The sequence below is a fragment of the Macaca fascicularis genome, chromosome 12 (assembly GCF_037993035.2).
Source record: "Macaca fascicularis isolate 582-1 chromosome 12, T2T-MFA8v1.1".
Taxonomy (NCBI): domain Eukaryota; kingdom Metazoa; phylum Chordata; class Mammalia; order Primates; family Cercopithecidae; genus Macaca; species Macaca fascicularis.
The window spans coordinates 86850895-86865226 of record NC_088386.1 but is presented as its reverse complement, the minus strand read 5'-3'; positions in this window follow the sequence as shown (position 1 = coordinate 86865226).

Below are 14332 nucleotides of genomic sequence, written 5' to 3'. Positions count from 1 at the left end.
CCAATTCTGTGAAAAAAGTAATTGGTAGCTTGATGGAGATGGCATTGAATCTATAAATTACCTTGGGCAGTATGGCCATTTTCACAATATTGGTTCTTCCTATCCATGAGCATGGAATGTTCTTCCATTTCTTTGTGTCCTCTTTTATTTCGCTGAACAGTGGTTTATAGTTCTCCTTGAAGAGGTCCTTCACATCCCTTGTAAGTTGGATTCCTAAGTATTTTATTCTCTTTGTAGCAATTGTGAATGGGAGTTCATTCATGATTTGACTCTCTGTTTGTCTGTTATTGGTGTATAGGAATGCTTGTGATTTTTTCACATTGATTTTGTATCTTGAGACTTTGCTGAAGTTGCTTATCAGCTTAAGGAGATTTTGGGCTGAGACAATGGGATTATCTAAATATACAACCATGTCATCTGCAAACAGGGACAATTTGACTTCTTCTTTTCCTAATTGAATCCGCTTTATTTCTTTCTCTTGCCTGATTGCCCTGGCCAGAATTTCCAATACTATTTTGAATAGGAGTGGTAAGAGAGGGCATCCCTGTCTTGTACTGGGTTTCACAGGGAATGCTTCCAGTTTTTGCTCATTTAGTATGATATTGGCTGTGGGTTTTTCATAAATAGCTCTTATTATTTTGAGATACATTCCAACAATACCTAGTTTATTGAGTTTTTGGCATGAAGGCTGTTGAATTTTGTTGAAGACCTTTTCTGCATCTACTGAGATAATCATGTGGTTTTTGTCATTGGTTCTGTTTATGTGATGGATTATATTCATTGATTTGCATATGTTGAACCAGCCTTGCATCCCAGGGATGAAGCTGACTTGATCATGGTGGATAAGCTTTTTGTTGTGCTGCTGGATTTGGTTTGCCAGTATTTTATTGAGGATTTTTGCATCGATATTCATCAGGGTTATTGGTCTAAAATTCTCTTTTTTTGTTGTGTCTCTTCCAGGCTTTGGTATAAGGATGATGCTGGCCTCATAAGAGTTAGGGAGGATTTCCTCTTTTTCTATTGATTGGAATAGTTTCAGAAGGAATGGTACCAGCTCCTCTTTGTACCTTTGGTAGAATTCGGCTGTGAATCCATCTGGTCCTGGACTTTTTTGGTTGGTAGGCTATTAATTATTGCCTCGAATTCAGAGCCTGTTGTTGGTCTATTCAGGGATTCAACTTCTTCCTGGTTTAGTCTTGGGAGGGTGTATGTGTCCAGGAATTGATTCATTTCTTCTAGATCTTCTATTTTATTTGCCTAGAGGTGTTGATAGTATTCTCTAATGGTAGTTTGTATTTCTGTGGGATTAGTGGTGATATCCCGTTTATCTTTTTTTTTTTTTTTTTTTTTTTTTTTTTTTTTTTGCGTCTGTTTGGTTCTTCTCTCTTTTCTTCTATGTTAGTCTTACTAGCGGTCTATCAATTTTGTTGATCTTTTCAAAAAACCAGCTTGTAGATTCACTGATGTTTTGAAGGTTTTTTTGTGTCTCTATCTCCTTCAGTTCTGCTCTGATCTTAGTTATTTCTTGCCTTCTGCTAGCTTTTGAATGTGTTTGCTCTTGCTTCTCTAGTTCTTTTCATTGTGATGTTAGGGTCTCGATTTTAGATCTTTCCTGCTTTCTCTTGTGGGCATTTAGTGCTATAGACTTCCCTCTATACACTGCTTTAAATGTGTCCCAGAGATTGTGGTATGTTGTATCTTTGTTCTCATTGGTTTCAAAAAACATCTTTATTTTTGCCTTCATTTCGTTATGTACCCAGTAGTCATTCAGAAGCAGGTTGTCCAGTTTCCATGTAGTTGTGCGGTTTTGAGTAAGTTTCTTAATCTTGAGTTGTAATTTGATTGCACTGTGGTCTGAGAGAGTTTGTTGTGATTTCTGTTCTTTTACATTTGCTGAGGAGTGCTTTATTTCCAATTATGTGGTCAATTTTAGAATAAGTGTGATGCAGTGCTGAGAAGAATGTATATTCTGTTGATTTGGGGTAGAGAGTTCTGTAGATGTCTGTTAGGTCCCCTTGGTGCAGAGCTGTGTTCAAGTCCTGGATATCCCTGTTAATCTCTGTCTCATTGATCTGTCTAATATTGACAGTGGGGTGTTAAAGTCTCCCATTATTATTGTTTGGGAATCTAAGTCTCATTGTAGGTGTCTAAGAACTTGCTTTATGAATCTGGGTGCTCCTCTATTGGGTGTGTATATATTTAGAATAGTTAGCTCTTCTTGTTGAATTGATCCCTTTACCATTATGTAATGGCCTTCTTTGTCTCTTTTGATCTTTGGTGGTTTAAAGTCTGTTTTAGCAGAGACTAGGATTGCAACCCCTGCTTTTTTTTCTTTCCATTTGCTTGGTAGATCTTCCTCCATCCCTTTATTTTGAGCCTATTTGTGTCTCTGCACCTGAGATGGGTCTCCGGAATACAGTGCACTGATGGGTCTTGACTCTTTATCCGATTTGCCAGTCTGTGTCTTTTAATTGGGGCATTTAGCCCATTTACATTTAAGTTTAATATTGTTATGTGTTAATTTGATCATTAATATGTATCATTAATGTATCATTATGGTGTTAGCTGGTTATTTTGCCTGTTAATTGATGCAGTTTCTTTCTAGCATCAATAGTCTTTACAATTTAGCATGCTTTTGCAGTGTTGGTACCAGTTGTTCCTTTCCATGTTTAGTGCTTCCTTCAGGAGCTCTTATAAGGCAGGCCTGGTGGTGACAAAATCTCTCAGCATTTGTCTGTAAAGGATTTTATTTCTCCTTCACTTACGAAGCTTAATTTGGCTGGATATGAAATTCTGAGTTCAAAATTTTTTCTTTAAGAATGTTGAATATTGGCCCCCATTCTCTTCTGGCTTGTAGGGTTTCTGTCGAGAGATCTACTGTTAGTCTGATGGGCTTCTCTTCGTGTGTAACCTGACCTTTCTCTCTGGCTGCCCTTAACATTTTTTCCTTCATTTCAACCTTGCTGAATCTGACAATTATGTGTCTTGGGGTTGTTCTTGTCGAGGAATATATTTGTGGTGTTCTCTGTATTTCCTGAATTTGAATGTTGTCCTGCCTTGCTAAGTTGGGGAAGTTCTCCTGGATAATATCCTGAAGAGTGTTTTCCACTTTGGTTGCATTCTCCCCGTCACTTTCAGGTACACCAATCAAATGTAGATTTGGTCTTTCCCCATAGTCCTATATTTCTTGGAGGCTTTGTTTCTTTTTACTCTTGTTTTCTCTAACCTTTTCTTCTTGCTTTATTTCATTAATTTGACTTTCAATCACTGATATCCTTTCTTCCACTTGATCAAATGGGCTATTGAGGCTTGTGCATGCATCACAAAGTTCTCATGCCATGGTTTTCAGCTCCATCCGGTTATTTAAGGTCTTCTCTGCACTGTTTATTCTAGTTAGCCATTCGTCTAACCTTTTTTCAAGGTTTTTAACTTCCTTGCGATGGCTTCAGATATCCTCCTTTAGCTTGGAGAAGTTTGTTATTACCGACTTTCTGAAGCCTACTTCTGTCAGCTCATCAAAGTCGCTCTCCATCCAGCTTTGTTCCCTTGCTGGCAAGAAGCTGTGATCCTTTGCAAGAGAAGAGGCACTCTGGTTTTTAGAATTCTCAGCTTTTCTGCTCTGTTTTCTCCCCAGCTTTGTGGTTTTATCTACCCTTGGTCTTTGATATTGGTGACCTACAGATGGAGTTTTTATGTGGATGTCCTTTTTGTTGATGTTGATGCTATTCCTTTCTGTTTGTTAGTTTTCCTTCTACTAGTCAGGTCCCTCAGCTGCAGGTCTGTTGGAGTTTGATGGAGGTTCACTCTAGACTCTGTTTGCCTGGGTATCACCAGCGGAGGCTGCAGAACAGCAAATATTGCAGAACAGCAACTATTGATGCTTGATTCTTCCTCTGGAAGCTTCGTCCCAAAGGGGCACCCACCTGTATGAGGTGTCAGTCAGCCCCTACTGGGAGGTGTCTCCCAGTTAGGCTACACAGGGTTCAGGGACCCACTTGAGGAGGCAGTCTCTTCCTTCTCAGAGCTCAAACGCCATGCTGGGAGAACCATTGCTCTCTTCAGAGCTGTCAGACAGGGACGTTTAAGTCTGCAGAAGTTTCTGCTGCCTTTTTTTCAGCTATTCTCTGCCCACAGTGGTGGAGTCTATAGAGGCAGAGACCTTGCTGAGCTGCTGTGGGATCTGCTCAGTTTGAGCTTCCTGGCCACTTTGTTTACCTACACAAGCCTCAGAAATGGTGGAAACCCCTCCCCCTGCCAGGCTACAGCTTCACAGGTTGATCTCAGACTGCTGCACTAGCAATGAGCAAGGCTCCATGGGCATGGGACCTGCTGAGCCAGGCATAGGAGAGAATCTCCTGGTCTGCTGGTTGCTAAGACCATGGGAAAAGTGCAGTATTTGGGCAAGAGTGTCCCATTTTTCCAGGTACAGTCTGTCATGGCTTCGCTTGGCTAGGAAAGGGAAATCCCCCAACCCCTTGCACTTCCTGGGTGAGGCGATGCCCCTCCCTCCTTCAGCTTGCCCTCTGTGTGCTGCACCCACTGTCCAACCAGTCCCAATGAGATGAACCAGGTACCTCAGTGGACATGCAGAAATCACCCATCTTCTGTGTTGATCACGCTGGGAGCTGCAGACTGGAGCTGTTCCTATTCCACCTCATTCTTTTAAAAAGATCAAACTGCTGAATGATAAGGGGTGAAAGTAACTGTTCTGGTTCACATCCTCCAAAATACTTACATTCACCCACCTGACTATAAAGAGTAACATTTGGTTTGGTTCTCTTCTTCCTTCCTCTTCCCTTTCTCTCCCATTTTTGGGAGACTCCCAGTAGATAATAGTGACAGTGCATAGGATGATTAGGGCTGGGAAATATTGCTTTCAAACAGAGAAGGAAATTTGGCAGCATTCACACCTATAGTGTATTATTTAGTTAGAACAGTGTGGGTCTATACTGTGTTTTGGTTGTGTGTGTGTGTGTGTGTGTGTGAGTGTGTGTGTGTGTGTGTGTGGTTAAGTTCTTTGAATTATACTAACAATTGAAATGCAGGTGATCTTTTCTTAAAAATCCAGATTCGCAGCTTCCTGTTAGATTCTCTGGCCAGATGCAGTGGCTCAAGCCTGTAATCCCAGACATTGGGAGGCTGAGGCAGATGGATCACTTGAGGTCAGGAGTTTGAGACCAGCCTGGCCAACATGGTGAAACCCCGTCTTTACTAAAAATATTCAAAAATTTAGTCAGGCATGGTGGTGCAGGCCTGTAATCCCAGCTACTGGGGAGGCTGAGGCAGGAGAATCATTTTAACCTGGGAGGCAGAGGTTGCAGTGAGCCAAGATCATGCCATTGCACTCCAGCCTGGGCGACAGAGTGAGACTCTGTCAAAAAGAAAGAAAGAAAGGAAGGATGGAAGGAAGGAAGGAAGGGAGAGAGAGAGAGAGAGAGAGAGAGAGAGAGAGAGAGAAAGAAAGAAAGAAAGATTGATTCTCCATAGGCCCCATCATCTTGTTGTCCCAGGAGGGCTTTGAGTTCACAGTGCTTGATTTAGGGGCCACTCTTTATTGGATGGCACCAATATTTCAGACTGTTAATATTCAGACCTCTGGGTGCTGATGCTGAACTTTGGAAGGGTTCTATCGCATATTAATCTAAAGCCCTATCAGCTCCATCTCACTTCACCTACTTTGTTCCCCCCAACTATAAAACAAATTTCATCCTGTCTCTTCTCACCCTCTTCTGCACAATAGCCTGGTACAGAATGCTCACAGCTCAGAGATGATGTGTCTTCTAACATCTCCACCCATCTCTCCCCATAGTGACTCTAGCACTAAAAAAGCTGGGTCAGAATAACAGAGTCATCATACCACAGTTACTCAGAAGGAAGACACTGAAGCTCCCACCAGGGCCTCAGATGTCCCACAAGGTACATTCAAATTAGAAAAATCATTTCTTCCTCCAATTGGCTGCAGCCCTGCACCAACACTTATGTCTTGGGAACTGAAGCACAGTTTAGATTTCAGTCCTCACTCATCCCCCTCAACCAATCACTCTTGCATAATGAGCAAACTAAACAGCTATTCTCAGAGACACTGATACCAACTAATCTTGTTTGTAATGACCCTCCATAAATCTTTGGTTTAGGTTATTCTTCTCCCTGTATAGAAGGATGCCAGTCTTAGTACTGGGTCGGGACTTGACCTTCTCTAAGCAGGCTGAGCATCACTGTTCTGCATACCTGAATACAGTTCTTTCATCCTTCACTTTTTTTATTAAACTCATCTTCTGGCTTTTTCTGACTACTTCAGTTCATTGTGGTCATTCTTCTGAATTCCTGTGGCATTTACATTTGGCATTGCCATTCAACTGAGCATTATTAATTTCATATGCTTATTTTGTCTTCTCTGCCAGTTCAACCCTAAATTATTCTCATTGTGATGTATGAGCTCAGTAAATATTTCATACTTAATTGAATAGATTTCCAACAAGTACAAGCTCTAGCACCTAAAATAATTTCAGGGGACTTCTGCCTTTGGACATAATAGATTAACAGGGATTAGGGTTGCCAGATAAAAATTCTGGAAACCCACTGTAATTTGAATTTCAAACAAACTTATACTATAAATATGGGTCATATATATACTGAAAAAACTCTTCGTTATTGGTCTGACATTCGAATTTAACTGGCAGTCTTATTTTATTTTCTTTTGCTAAATCTGGCAACCCCTCCATGGTGGATTACCCACTTACGTTAAACACACAGCTAAGCAAACAAACACAAACCGTGAAACAATCATTTTTCAGAAATTGACAAAGAAGCAGTGCAAGAGAAGTGAACAAATGAGATAATCTTTATTATTCTCCCAGCTTACTTTTTAGAGAAAGTTTCCAAGCTCCAGCACAGAAAGAGGAAACTTGAATAGAGCCTGGCATTCTCTCAGAGTTGAGGAGGCAGAGTTGAGAGTTTGGTGAGGCCAACCTGGCCAGAATTTACAGGGCAGAGTACCAGGAAGAAGACTGCAAAAGGCTCCCCTTGATTCTTCAGCTGAGTACTGAATAGTCCATGTTTGCAAAGGAGCTACTCAAAGATGACGGGTGGGGAGAAATCACTAAAGAGGAGTAGGTGGAAAAATTTCTGGAGCGCACACAAGGCTAGGCATAATTTATATTCTCAACAGACAGAGTGGAAAAAGCTCTTTATACATGATGAAAGCAGAAATTGTTAAATTGGATAAAAAGGCGAGACCCAATTATATGCTACCTACAAGAAACATTTCAAATATAAATAAATAAGTAAAAAGTAAAAGATTGGGAAAATAATATATCATGCTCACACTAATCATAGAAAGCTGCAGTGGCTATATAAATATAAGACGAAGTAGACGTCAAGAGCAAAAAATATTAACAGGGATAACAAGGGTCATTTCATAAAAGTAAAAGGAAAATCATCAAAAGGACAAAACAATTCTAAATGTCTATGCACTTAATAGCAGAGCTTCAAAATACGTGACATGAAATGTAAAAGAACTGAAAGAAGACAGACAAATCCAGGATTATAGCTGAAGATTTAAATATTCCTCTGATAATAGATTGAATAAATGGGAAGAAAATCAGGAATGATATAGAAGACTTGAATAATACTATCAACCAACTTGACCTCACTGAGACTGCAAAAACTCTTCATCCAACAGCAGCAAAGGACACATTCTTTTAAGTGTCCTAAACATTGACCAAAATATTCTCAGCCATAGAACAAGACTCAATAAATTTTAAATAATTCAAACAACAAAAAAGTATGTTATCTAACCACAATGGAATTAAATTAAAAATGGATATGAGAAAAATATTGGAAAATGATCCATATGTTTGGAAAGCAAAAGTCACAATTCTAATTAATTAATTAAAACCCAAACATCATAAATCAAAGAAGAAATCACAAGGGAAATTTTAAGTAGAATAAATGAAAATTAAAATACAACATATCAAAATTTATTTGATATAGCTTAAGCAAAGAAAAGGAAGAAATATATAGATGCTTATATCAGGAAAGAAGAAAGATCCAATCAATTACTTAAGTTTCTGCCTTAAAATATATAAGACCTGTAATCTCAGCACTTTCGGAGGCTGAGGCAGGCGGATCACAAAGTCAGGCGTTTGAGACCAGCGTGGCCAATACGGTGAAACCCAGTCTCTACTAAAAATACAAAAATTAACTGGGCATGGTGGTGCATGCCTGTAATCCCAGCTACTTAGGAGGCTGAGGCAGGAGAATCTCTTGAAACTGGGAGGCGGAGCTTGCAGCCGAGATTGTGCCACTGCACTCCAGCCTGGGTGACAATGCAAGACTCCATCTCAAAAGAAAAAAAAAAAAAAAAATATATATATATATATATATATATATATATATATATATATATATGAAAGAAAAGCAAACTGAAACAGAAGTAAATAAAAGGAAATGAAGAGTAGAAGTCAATGAAACAGAAGGCAGAAACACAATAGAAAAAATCCATGAAACCAAAAGTTTGTTCTTTGAGAATATAAATAAAATTGATAAACTTTTAGTAAAACTATCCTGGGAGAAAAAAAGGAAGACACAGACTACCAATATCAGAATTGAGAGAGGTAAGATTATTACAGATTTTCTAGCTATTAAAAGAATAACTGGAATAAAAGGGAATTGAAAGAATAACTTGCTAAAAAGGAATATTATAAACAACTTTATGTCTCTAATAACAGCCTAGATGAAATATATAAATACTTTGAAAGACACAAACCAGCAAAGCTCACTCAAGAAAAAATAGGTAACCTAAGTAGTCCTAGATCTAATAAATTGAATTTGTAGTTAAAAATTTCCCACCAAAAAACTCCATTCAGAGATTACTTCACTGGTGATTTTTTTCAAACATTTAAGGAAGAAATAATACCAATTCTACCCAAGCTTCCAGAAGACATTACAAGAAAAGAAAACTGTAGACAAAGTGTTTCCAGCCCATGGGCTGCATACGGCCCAGGACGACTTTGAGTGTGGCCCAACACAAAAACGTTAAAGCTCATCAGCTATTGTTAGCTTTAGTGTATTTCATGTGTGGCCCAACACAAAAACGTTATGAGATTGTTTTAAAGCTCATCAGCTATTGTTAGCTTTAGTGTATTTTATGTGTGGCCCAAGACAATTCTTCCAATGTGGCCCAGGGAAGTCAAAAGATTGAACCACGCACTGATCCTCTCTTTTTTGGAATTCATGTTTAAGTCATCAAACTTATTTCCTCTATAGCTCTCTGAGCAAGTTATTGCTTTTCTCATAAGAGCAGATAAGAGTTTTAGTAATGCAGAATGGTTATGGGCATTGTTTCTGAGTCAGACAGTCCTGCGTTTGAATCCCAAATCTGTCCTTACCTCTGATTAGCCTCACTAAAGCTCACTAAACCTCTGTCCCCTTATCTGCCAATTGGAGATAATCTTGATGTTTAATCCTGTGGAGTGCTGTGAGGATTAACTAAAACAATGCATGTGAAGTTCTTGGCACTATGTCTGGCATGGAGGTATATGAATATGATTTGTAAATTGTAATGCTTCTGAGATGGCAGTAGAGGGAGCAGAGTCATTGGGAACTGGACTTCAGAAAATTAACAAGATTGATATTAAGCCCTTTCACAAGACAATGTTCCTGTTCTGATAGAGCTAGAGCAACCTGCACACAGATGAGTTGATGAGATTTGCACCAGGCCATCTTATCCCAATAATCCTCGCTGTCCTACTCATGTGGCACTAACATATGCAACCAGGGAACCCAACGCATCTTTCTGTGTGTGCATATTGTCTGTCCAACCTCCAACTCCAGCTCACCGCAGTTCCTCAGGACACTTAAGAGAGGAGAGGAGAAGTATGGTGATACCACAAAACTGAAACCAGCAAATGTTTATATTTTTTGTACAAAAATTGGGAGAAGGTGGAGCTGGTTTACTTCTCTTACAGCAGCAAGAGTGATATCCTCTCTCTTCCTCTCTCTGTTTCCCACAAAAGCAGCTCCACTGGGCAGAGTGGGAAAAGCACAGTCAGAACTGATTTTGAATCTACCCTGTCTTCTATTTACGACTGTCAACCTGCCTATCCCATCCGGCCTCTCTTTATCTCCATTTCCGCTCTGTACAGGAAGGTGGCAGAGAAGTTGGAGGGTTAACTTGGTGACTGCCAAAGTTACTCATAACTTGTTTATTATTCTATTATTAACAGCTATTGATTCACCATTTAACCTGATCCCATTTCTTATATTATATCTTTGACTCCTCCCAGCAATTTCAGGTGGGATATAATATCCCCACTTTTATAGACAGGGAGTTTTGGGGTTAGAGAAGTTAGATAACTTACACAACTTTGTACCGCTAGAAATTGACACACCAGAACTAGAATCTACTTTTCTGAAAGTCTTTAATCTGGGATTTTCTTCTTAGGATGATGCAGCAAAAAAAAATGAGATATAGGGCTTATCACCAGGGCAACTGGGTGGCTGTTTTAGAAAGGAGACAGAAATCTGTGGGGGCCTTTGAATTTGGAAAACCTTACAGGGGTTTCATTTTACCATTTGGTTTGTTCTTCATTTTACTTCGAATTTTTTTTTTCTTTTTTTTTTCTTTTTGGTCTTTGTCTCTGAGGGACTGACGAGGCCAGGGCCAGTGTAGGGCCAAGAAACTGAGGACCTGCTTATTTAGTTTTGATCCTAAAAAAGAGAAAAAAATTGGACATAGAAGTGCCCTTTGTTAGATGTTTTGCTCCACTCATGAAATAGAGAAGGAACACAGAGGTTCAAGGCAGAAGCTTTAACCAAGAAAAAAGTGTGCATTTGGGCAGAGTCCCTCATGATGTACATCTCTGGCTAAACAAGCTACAGTTGGCAGCATATGGCAAAAAGAGCAACGGTTCTCTAAGTGTTAACATGGAGATCCCTGGGAGTGGCTCCCGAGATCTTTTTAGGGCATCTGTGAGTATTTTTATAATAATACTAATACGGTTTTGTCTTTTCACTCCTCTACTGACATTTGCACCAATGGTACCAGAGCAATGGTGGGTAAAACTGTTGGGGCCTTAGCACGAAGCAAGGAAGTGGTGCCAAATTATACTAGCAGTTGTATCTTTCACCACCATGCACTTACAATAAAAATTTTAAAATGCCAGTTTGACTTAAGAATGTTTTTGATGAAGCGGTAAAAATTATTAATTTTATTAAATCTCAGACCTTAAGTACATGTCTTTTTAATATTCTTTGTGATGAAATGGAAAAGGCACATATTAAAGCATGATGGTCATCTCAAGGAAAAGCACTTGCGTGATTGTTTGAGTTGCCAAGATGAGCCTGTCACTTCAAGAAACACAACTGGTAGTATCTGTTGCCAATAATAAAGCTGAGCTTTCAAGCTCTCAAAAATTAGAATTTGGAGAGCTTGTATCCATCATCATAAGCTTGACTGCTTCCCAGTATTTCAACTACTTTACATGATGAGATCAACATTGATATTACATGAATTTCTGAATATTGTATGATGAAATGTGTCAGCATTTAGAAAATCTGCATACTTCAGTGGACTAATGTTTTTCAAATGACCAGTGTCTGACATTGCAAAATAATTTGTGGGTAATATTCAAAATATATACAACAAAATATTTGAATGTAACAGTATACATAAAGTATATTGATAAGGTTTCAGATTTCACAATGCAACTACCCCTTCAGAAACTACCACTCGTTAAGTTTTGATGTGATATCAAAGAAGAATAATTATTTGAAAAGGTCATTATAATACTCCCCTTTTCCAACTACATAAATGTGTGAGTCCATACTTTCTTCAAATATGTCAACCAGAATAATACTTCGCAGCAGATGAAGTGCAGAAACAGATATGAGAATCCAGCTGTCTTCTCTCAAATCAGACATTAAAGAGATTTCTAAAATGCCACTCTTCTCATTAAGTTTTTCGTGCTGGAAGATATATTTGTTTTTCTTAAAACATGTTTAACACACAGTGGGTTTATTACTGTCATTTTAAAGGAATAAATTAAATACAGATTTTCATTTTTTCTCAGATTTAAGTTTTAACACAGTAAATAAAAATTTCATCCAGAACAGTAATACACAAACATTCCTTGGGTTTGTCAACAATTTTTAAGGGAATAACGGTATCTTGAGAGCAAACAGTTTAGGAACTGCTGTCGGAGCCCCAAGGTAAGGCCCTGAAAAGGAAGAAGAGAACAAACTCTGTGTTTTGTACAGCAGGCACTCAACAATTGAATATGATAATGATAAGGACATGTAAAACCAGTGTGACTAACACTATGAGGCAGGAAGTGAAAAGTGCTGAATAAGTGGTCTAAATGTACACTGTCCAACATGGTAGCCACTAGCCACATGTGGCTTGGAATGTGGCTAGTCCTAACTGACATGCCCTGTAAGAGCTAAATACACACCAGACTTCAGAGATTGAGTATGAAATAAAGAGTGCAAAGTATCTTATTAATAATTTTTTATATTGATTATATGCCAAAATGCTAAGATTCTTGTATATACCGGGTTATTTACAATATTAAAATTAATTTTACCTGTGCTTTTTTCCTTTTTAATGTGGCTATGAGAAAATTTGCAATTACATATGTGGCTTGCATTTTATTTCTCTTGGAGAGCGCTGGTTTGGACAGGAAGTATGACAAGAATTTGGAGCAGGGAAACATTGCTCTGGGTTCAGGTCATCGGGAAGTCTTCACTGAGAATATAGGATTTTACTAAGTAGGTAGGCTCAGGAAGGAATATCCAGTTGAAGAAAGCATCTGTAGTGAAAAATGAGGTTAATCTTGGTAGCTGAGGTGACTGTTTTGGGTCACATCGTGGGCTCTTATAGGAGAGAAAAGTTTCCTGGATAGGTCGGGACCAAACTGTACAGAACTTAAAGTGCCAAGAATTTGGATTTTTTTCCTATAGGCAGTGACAGCTTCCCCCGAAGAAAATCAGACTTTGCTTAGTAGCTTATGGACTAGCCTGAAATTGGCACTTTCTCATGTAGGGTTACAGCAGCATAAACTCCTGGAAACTGCCCACTGAACAAGCAGTGGGGACCAGGCCTACTTAACCAGGAAATTTAGAGTGATATGGAAAGTGTGACTTTGGGTTGATTGACCTGTTTGGGGGTGGGTTGTAAGTTTCAGCACATGATAATAATGTCACCTGGGAGAGAAGAATCCAGAGAGTGTACCTGTGTGATACCGGTCAGGGGAGAGGGAGGCAGGCATTTTACCTTGGTATATTGCTCTAAGCATGTGTATAATCAAATTCAGTGACACTTCCTACCTTTCTTTCAGTCTGTCTGTCTTTATTTTTGCCTTTATTTTACTAATTTTACTTTTTTAAACATTTTTATTGATTTTTAATACACAGTGGGGTTTTACTGTGTTGCCTGGGCTGGTCTCAAACTCCTGGGCTCAAGGAGTCCTCCCACCTCAGCCTCCCAAAGTGCCAGGATTACAGGTGTGAGCCACCACGCCTGGAATTGTCTTTATTTTATTGAACATTTATGGGGCCCCTACTGTGAATCAAGGAGTTAAGAACTAACTACAAGGAGATGAAATTAAAAGACCACTGAGGTGGGAAGGGAAACACCTGGGCTCTTATCGGGCTCCATGGCTAACTTATTGAGTCATCTTGGTCATCTCACTGGGTCTCTTCAGATATGAAAGAGGATTTAGCATTAGATGGGACGAAGACTTCCTCCAACTCTGTGATTCTAGAACAGGCTGATGTCACAAAGGGAGAAGAACGCACCGTAACAACCAGGGACAAGGCCACTCAGGGAGAGTAGGAGGAGGCTGGGCCAGGAAGGGCAGGCACTGGTGGCCTACCCAGGAGTTGGCCCAAACCTCTGGGTCAGGTCACCCTTCTCAGAGTGGGCGGGCCCCGCTGGAATTGGAGACTTTTGGTGTTTTAATCCTGGCTACCCACCCCTTCCAGCCCAGGGGTGGCTCACCAGGCTGAGTGGAGTCTTATACTAGGGAGAGAGGAAGCTGAAGAACTGAGTTCCAGGTAAGTAACTTTGCAGCGGATCTCGGATTGTCTAAGGAAACCACTGAAGAAAATGTGCACCCCGCCCCTCCCCTTTCTCCTGACACTCCTGAGCCACCTGCGGGAGCGGCTGGGAAGGATAAGAGGGAAGAGGACGCCCGATGAAGGGGCTCCAGTTTCTGCGTGTTAGCATTTCTAGAATAAAGTGGGTGGGAACCGACCCAAGTAAAGTCCCAGAGACTCGAACACTGACGCACAGGAAAGCCTCAAGTGGGAGGAGAAATGCAAATCCCCTACT